The sequence below is a fragment of the Schistocerca cancellata genome, chromosome 8 (assembly GCF_023864275.1).
Source record: "Schistocerca cancellata isolate TAMUIC-IGC-003103 chromosome 8, iqSchCanc2.1, whole genome shotgun sequence".
Lineage (NCBI taxonomy): Eukaryota > Metazoa > Arthropoda > Insecta > Orthoptera > Acrididae > Schistocerca > Schistocerca cancellata.
In genome coordinates, this window is record NC_064633.1 from 11890356 (window position 1) to 11898228 (window position 7873).

Here is a 7873-nt window from a genome sequence, read left to right on the forward strand (position 1 = left end):
AATTATTCAACAACTGGCTAAAGTATTAAAAGAAAATCAAACAGAATTCCGTCACTTAAAACACATAATATCTGATGTACTAGAGATGAAGAAAGAACAAATTATTTACATTGTCACATCTAAGAAATATGCCAAAAAACTATTTCAAAGTCGGTTGCATATTATCTGAAAATCATCTTTCAGGGTGAAGATTATCCAATTATAATAGTGGAAGACCAAGGGACGATAAAATATTTTATGTCAAAAAATACAAATGTGCAATAACAAATTAGTAGAGAATATGCTTAACAGTTACTTTTGTGGTGTCACCGCCAGGCACCACACTTGCTAGGTGGTAGCTTTAAATCGGCCGCAGTCCATTAGTACATGTCGGACCCCCGTGTCGCCACTGTCAGTACTTGCAGACCTAGCGCCACCACATGGCAGGTCTACAAAGATGTACTAGCACTCGCCCCAGTTGTACGACGACTTTGCTAGCGACTACACTGACGAAGCCTTTCTCTCATTTGCCAAGAGACAGTTAGAATAGCCTTCAGCTAAGTCCATGACTACGACCTAGCAAGGTGCCATTAACCATATCTGGAAAGAGTCTTATTTGTATTATCAAGAGCGATGTACCACAAGGATGGAATAAAGTTAAGTATTCGAGGAGCTGCATACTTTTCTCTATTAGCATTCATAAGTATCCTGTTCCAGAACTCACGCCGGCCGGTGTGTGTGTACGCGTGCATTTAGGCCTCCTCTATCTACAAGGTGTTGGCACATTTGCCAACACATCAACTTTGGTGTACACAGAGTAAATAAAAGAAAAAAATATGTAATAGGCACTTCAAAATTCTGTCTTATTTTATTGAGAAATTATGAGGCCAGTCTTATGATGTTGTTGATAAAATAAATGACAAGAGAAAATAGTTATAATTTATCCACCATATTTTTCCTCTGTATAAATGGAGTCGATTGTAGACCTTATTAATAACAATCTTGTTCACAATGGTGCTTATTGTTGAAAATAATAGTAAATGGTTTAAAGCAACAGATATGGCTGAAATGTTAGAATATGGTAATCCACAACAAACCATCAGAATAAATGTTGATGAAGGTGATTGTATTTGAATAAAAAATTTATTAAATCAAGGGGTGGTACTCTATAGCACACATTTATATATGCAACCAAATACAATATTCATTAGTGGATCTGGTCTTTATTCTCTTATTTTCTCTTCTAGAAAAGAAGAAGCAAAAAATTTAAATATTGAGTTAATCTTGAAGTTTTACCATCAATTAGAAAATATGGTCAATATGAACCACAAAATAAAATTAATTGTTTAGGAAATATAATGAGAAATATGTTAAATGTTGTCAGAGACATAATTCAAGAGAAAAATGAAATTAAAAACGACCATGCAACTACTTCAACTGTTAATTGAGATAAAATTAATTGCAAATAAAAAAATATATCAGGGAATATCCATACATATTATGTTATAAGAACACAAAATTGTTCTGTAAATTCTAGATTGAATGAATTATGAGCAGATTATTGAGAAATGGGAACAACTTTGAGAATAAGGAATGCAACCTCAATAAATTTATAAAAAGAAAGAAAGATTATCAATAATCTGTCAAGGATATAATTTTGATACAAGTTTAAATGAAGATATTCTTATAAGGTAATAATGAATATTAAAATTAGGCATTTAATAATTACTTTATTTTTATCAATCTAACTGTTGTGTGTATTATCAAATCCAAAATATGTATCATAAACTTTATCTGTTTTCGTTAGTTCTTGTTCATAAAAATTTCCATTAGTATCTTTCATTTTGTATATGACTGGAACAGAACAAATAATATCTTCAGTTTCGGAAAGTTCTGTTGACCAACTGGCAGGATATTCTTTTACAAGTTTACTGATCCATACTTTATCTCCATTTTGAAGATGCTAGACCCACCTCCCAGGCCGGCCTCAAATTTTTCTCATTAACTTCAATTGGTCTCATTTTTATAGTTGAATGTTTGGTGTTGTTGTATTCATGAACTAAATTTTTAGCAAGGCGACCCACTTTCCTTGAAGAGTAAACCTGTTCCACACCTTTTCTTTAAGTGTTCTGTTAAATCTTTCAACAACAGATGCTTTTACTTCACTTAAAGTTGATAACGATTAATGTTATATTTCTTCATCAGTTCTTTAAATTCTTTTTGTAGAATTCTTTGCCATTATCTGTTTATAATTTTTTTTAGCTTTCTAGCGTCTGCCTCCTTAGGACAGGGGTAGCTTACCACCTACCACACAAGGGGGTCCAGGTTCGATTGTCGGTAGGGGAATGGGTGTTTGTCCTTTATCATCATTGACACACAGGTCGCTGAATTGGCCTCTACTAAAAAGTCTTGCACTAGGCGGCCTAACCCCAAAAGTGTATATATCCCAGCCAATAAATGTCATTCAATCATTTCATTTCATTTTTTGGATCTCTAGCAATGGATATTATTTCTAAAGCGTCAACTACATTCTTACCTGTTTTGTCTTTAACTGGGAAGGCCCAAGCAAATTTGTAAAACACGTCAATAACAGTCAAAAAATATTTATACCCTCGATTTATCATCAAAATTCGTTTCAATTTACCAGAATCCATTTTGAGTAGATTGAGCTTCCACACATCATCAATACTGAGAGAAATTACACATCTTTGTTTAAAATGTTTTCTCATAGGTTTATGTAATTCATTAATGCCTTTTTCAAGAATATTGGGGTGACAGATTTACTCACCCATCCACTTCCAAAGTTTTTTAATGAATTTACTCTTCTTGCTTTTACATAGTGTACAAAGACCTCCTAATGTTTGTCTTCCATTTTTAGTGGCAACTCTTGGACGTTTATTAGTCCCAGTAATTTTTTTACACTTCAAACAGTAGTTGCCATTTATCGGGGTGCACTGAACCTCGTGATGGCAATTGAGGAGCTACTCAACTGAATAGTAGCGGCTCCAGTCAAAGAAAACAATCATAATAACCAGGAGAGTGGTGTGCTGATCACACCCCCCTCCTATCTGCATCCTCAGCTGAGGATACCACGGCAGTTGAATGGTCCCGGTGGGCCACACGTGGCCTGATGACAGAGTACTGCATCAACTGCAACAGTTTCAAAGAATGTTTTAGTCTTATGATGAGAAAATTTGATTTGTTTAACATTATTGATTGATTACTATTATTTATTTGGTATAGTTTATCAGCTACATTTACAGTGATGGCGAAGCCATCAAATATAAAATATGTGTTTATGTTCTTACTAACATCAATAATTCTTTTAAGCCTAAAAGCATATTCAAAATTGCATTTTTTTCGCCTCAAATTAAATGTGAATTGTATGATTTGTTTATTATGTACTTTCTCTCGAAGATTACTCAAATATGTTTTTGTGAAATTATCAGATAAAACTTTCTCAACATCTTTCTTGGAATAATAATTACGAAATATAATATGCAAATGTACATATTGTTGTTTAGGTTCTAAAAGCCTTGTTTCCAAGTATCTTCTGCTAACTTTATCAAAATCATCAAGTGGGTCATTGATGTTAAAATTCTTTTTTAAAATCAATATAATATTTAATTACTTTATAAATTCTATTTTTTTCTTTGTGAACTTGATTTACTAAATTTACAATTTTTGCGTCTATTGATGATTGAAAATCTTCAAATTTTGAACCATTAAAATTTTTGGCTGAAAATCTAAATCATTCGTGATATTATTTCCAAAAATGTCCATTTAATAGAGTCAAACTATCAATAAACTTGTAATTATCTTACAGTAATTTTAATCCAAACAATCATAAGTGACCACAAATTACTTCATTAAAATTTTGTATTTTCTCAGCATTGTAGTACAGAACTTTTTTCCAGATAATTAGCTAGAGATATTGGTATATTACTGCCAAATGAATCAAAAACCAATTTTATACCGTTATCCTTATAATAAATACAATGAAAACCAACATGATCGGATGTATCTAAATTAACAATTCCAGATTTGTATTCTCTAGGATGACTTGGTAATTCATTACTCATAAAAGCACCACGGAAGTGTTTGATCTTTAATTGTTAAACTAATTCTTCTATGTCGAAATTACTTAATGCATTAGAATAGATATCGATTATTTTTTTGGATTTTTTCTAGATCCTGCTCCTTTCTTCTACATTACTTGGTTATATCTTTTCTGTTCTACCAATTCTGCATCAACTTTTTTATTGGTTATTACTGCATTTGCAATTCCTGCATATCCACCAACAAGTTAAACAATAGTTGTTGGATATGGTAATGCAGCTACTAGTTACATATCCAATAATCTCTTTCACAACAGGAATACATAGTGTAATGAGTAAATTATTAACAGGTTTTTTTCTCTACCTTTCTTTTTTCTGCATTAGTTAAAAATGGTCAATACTATTTAATTGATCAGTATTCAGTTTAAATTTAATTGATATTGGTTCAGTGTCACCCATAGGTACCAAAGTATAATCGATTTAACTACTCATAGATGGGATGATAAAAACGATATTGGAATTTAAATAAAAGATACACTTCCAAAAGAAGGTAAACTTGTAGTATCTATGGAAATTCGTCTTCCTGTCTTAAAGTATAAACCAGAATATTCACTAGGGTTTGAAGAAGGAAGATTAGAAAAATCCAAAAATCCCAGTTTTTTATCACAAACAATTGAAATAATGGGATTAGAAGGAAAAATAAATTTTGAACTAGATATTAGCAACTATTTTAAGTCTCTAGAATTTGATATGACTTACTTTATTTTAGTTGTTTTCCAAACCAATCGAAAAAATAATCAACTAATTGATTCTTCTTTATTCGATAACGTTAAATTACAAAATATCAATGTGAAAAATGGAAGAAATTAAGTTTTTCTTCAAGAAATTTGGTATCTTGATCCACAAAATAATTACCCTGAATATATATGATGCTTGACTCTATTTTAAGAGAGTTACTCAATTGAATGACGATGTCAGTGTAAATCCCTTTAGCTTTATTGAGAATTATCCTATTTTTGTTATAAATATATCTAGGAGAATGAATGTGCTAGCCATAGAGAGAAGTTCAATGAAATTGGTTGCACTTTTAACAATAAAATTCCGAGAGATACAGTTGTGTACATAGTCATGTGCGGTAAGGAAAATGTAACATATGATGCTGAGCATAGAATGTTGAGTGAAAATTTTTTATATTGTAATTTTTTTGTTCTGTATAAATAGATTATTTATTGAAGAGGATAGATAATGCAAGCAATTCTGATTGGTTTATAAAGATCGGTGAGTTAGTGAAAAATGAATTGCATTACCTTATGGGATGTGAAAATTTAAATACTAGTTATGAAAGGAAAATTTGTATGGAGCTTGATAGTAAATGTAAAATTATTTTGCTGAACAGGTTGAATAAAGAAAAAAATGAATCACAGTTTAAATGTTTTGAAGATGGTGTTATTAAACTAAAGTATAACGGATTGAAGAGAGCTAAAAAGAATCATTACATATTTCACGAACTAGAGTTCATTGTTGAATAATTTTTTATTGATTTAATTTTTTATATCTCATCTTATTTTTCTGGGTGGGTTGGGTTTGCTCAGTAAATTATCCCTGAGTGTACCCAACCTGCCCAGTTACTACTTCCGTAAGTTCTCACTGCGTGTCGATCTAGAGAATGTGCTGGCCACCCACCCTCTGTATGAAGGTAGGTCAGGACAACACCTGCAAAGAGTGTTTTTAGTGATTACATTGTCCAGTCACATTAATGTGACAAACGCCTATGTTCGAAGTAAACATACAGCAACGAGACGCAGCCATCAGGTGTCAGGAGTCGCAGTGGAGGGCATATAAGACTTGTCAGGGGACGGGGGAAATATTGCAGTTGCTGTCGTAATGCAGAAAAAGAGAATTTTATCTGACCTCCAAAAGAGCATGGTCATTGGCTTTTGGGCCAAGTGTGGAAACATTTTCGAAACTGAAAATATGTAAACTATTCAAGTGACAGCATGGTTAAAGTATACTATGGAAGGAAAATTCAAAATCATTGCTGAGGCAACTATGGTGCACAACGGGCCATGGAGGTGAACAATTGGTCTTAAGATGTGAGCAAGCAAATAGATATGGAGCTGTTGAGCGACTGACTGCCCAGATGAATCAAGGGGCTATCAACAGTGCCTCTTCAATGAAAGTTCAGCGACTGTATGAGCCTCCACAGCAGGAGCTGGTTCATGCGCCCGTACTGACTTCTCTTCATCGAAGAGGAGGGTTGGAATTTCCATGCCATTACCTAAACTGGACGTCCACTGAGTTGCTGACGGGTGGCCTTTTCAGATGAATCACATTTTATGCTCCACCGGACAGATGGCCATTAGCGTTTACGGCCCTGCAACAGTTGTTGGAAAGGTCTAGGCTGGAGGGTGCAGTATTATCGTCTATCAGATGTTTTCGTGACATTACCAGGGTTATCTTGTCGTTCTGGAACAAACAGTGAATGAACGCAACCATGCACCTATCTCTGGAGACCATGTCTACACCTGAATGCAGTTTATTTTTTCTTCGACACAGTGGCATCTAGCAGTAGGAAAATTCAGTGTGTCCACAGTTTGCAGTGTATGTGCGTGGTTCAAAGAGCATCAGGATGAGTTTAGCGCACTCTTCTGGTCACCAAAGTCCCCAGATTCAAACCAAATCGAAAGGCTGTTGGACCACATTGACTGGGCTGTTCGCACCACAGATACTCAACCATGAAACCTAGCGCAACTTTTTTCGTCAACCTACATCGGGGAAGATCAGTTTCCATTCTGTAGAAATATTGGAACACATGAGGCAATTCTGTGTAACACCGGAAATGCAAATCCTCCTATTTCCATCTACTGCACTGCAAATTATGCTATCGAACGAATACATCAATAGGTCGTGTGGAGAACCAAAGTGTTTCGGATCTTTGGTAGTGTGAACTCGGTTGCGTGGAGCGCGGGCAGAGGAGAGTCTGGCTGGGGTGGTGCAGTGGAGCAGGTGTGTTGTGTGACGCTCCCGCGAGTTGCCTCACTTTCGGGGTTGGGCAGCATGTAATTGCGCTCGACTTGCTATGATGGTTTCTGACACGGTGTCGCGGATGGGAAGCATTAGCTGGCGCACATCAAGAGCCCGTTTCGCCTCGTGACCGTGTCGAGAAGAAGGCGCGCCAGCATCCAGCTTCTGCAACAGCGACAGCCGACAATGAGTGACTGTTGCCACCTCCTCGATCGACGGCTTCAAACCTTCAATCAACCAACAAGGAAGACTGGAAGCACGTGAAGTTTTAGAACTGTATGGCAGACCTCAGCTTTTCAAACTGTTCCATTTTCATAATTACAGCAATGTAGCATGAACCTTTGTTGCTCATTGTCCCAATTGCATTACCAAGCAGGGTCCCTTCCTTTTCCGGAATGAACCCGAGTGTCAAACGCCAGCATCATTCGATTTCACTGCTTTAATTTCAAAGTTCAGTTAAGGTATTCACAGCTGGCTACAATATTTAGATTACTGAAGCACAAATTAAGAGTGCGAGTTTTGTTACTGTATTTTAGCTTACCTGTGACTGCAGCTCAGCTTGGTACGTACTAAATTTTACTGTTGCTAATTGTTCAGAATCATTTAATTCAAGTTCAAAGTTAAATCTCTTATTACTAAATTGCGTAGATTCAAGTAGCTTTTGAAATGATTGTTGAAGTAATCCAAGACTAACCATATTTTACTGAATTTCGATGTGCTTCAGAAAGAAAGCTCACTATTAACTTCAGTCACTAAATTAACTTTCGATTTTCCGGTTTTATTAATTCTTTTGCTAAATTAAGTCAGAGTGT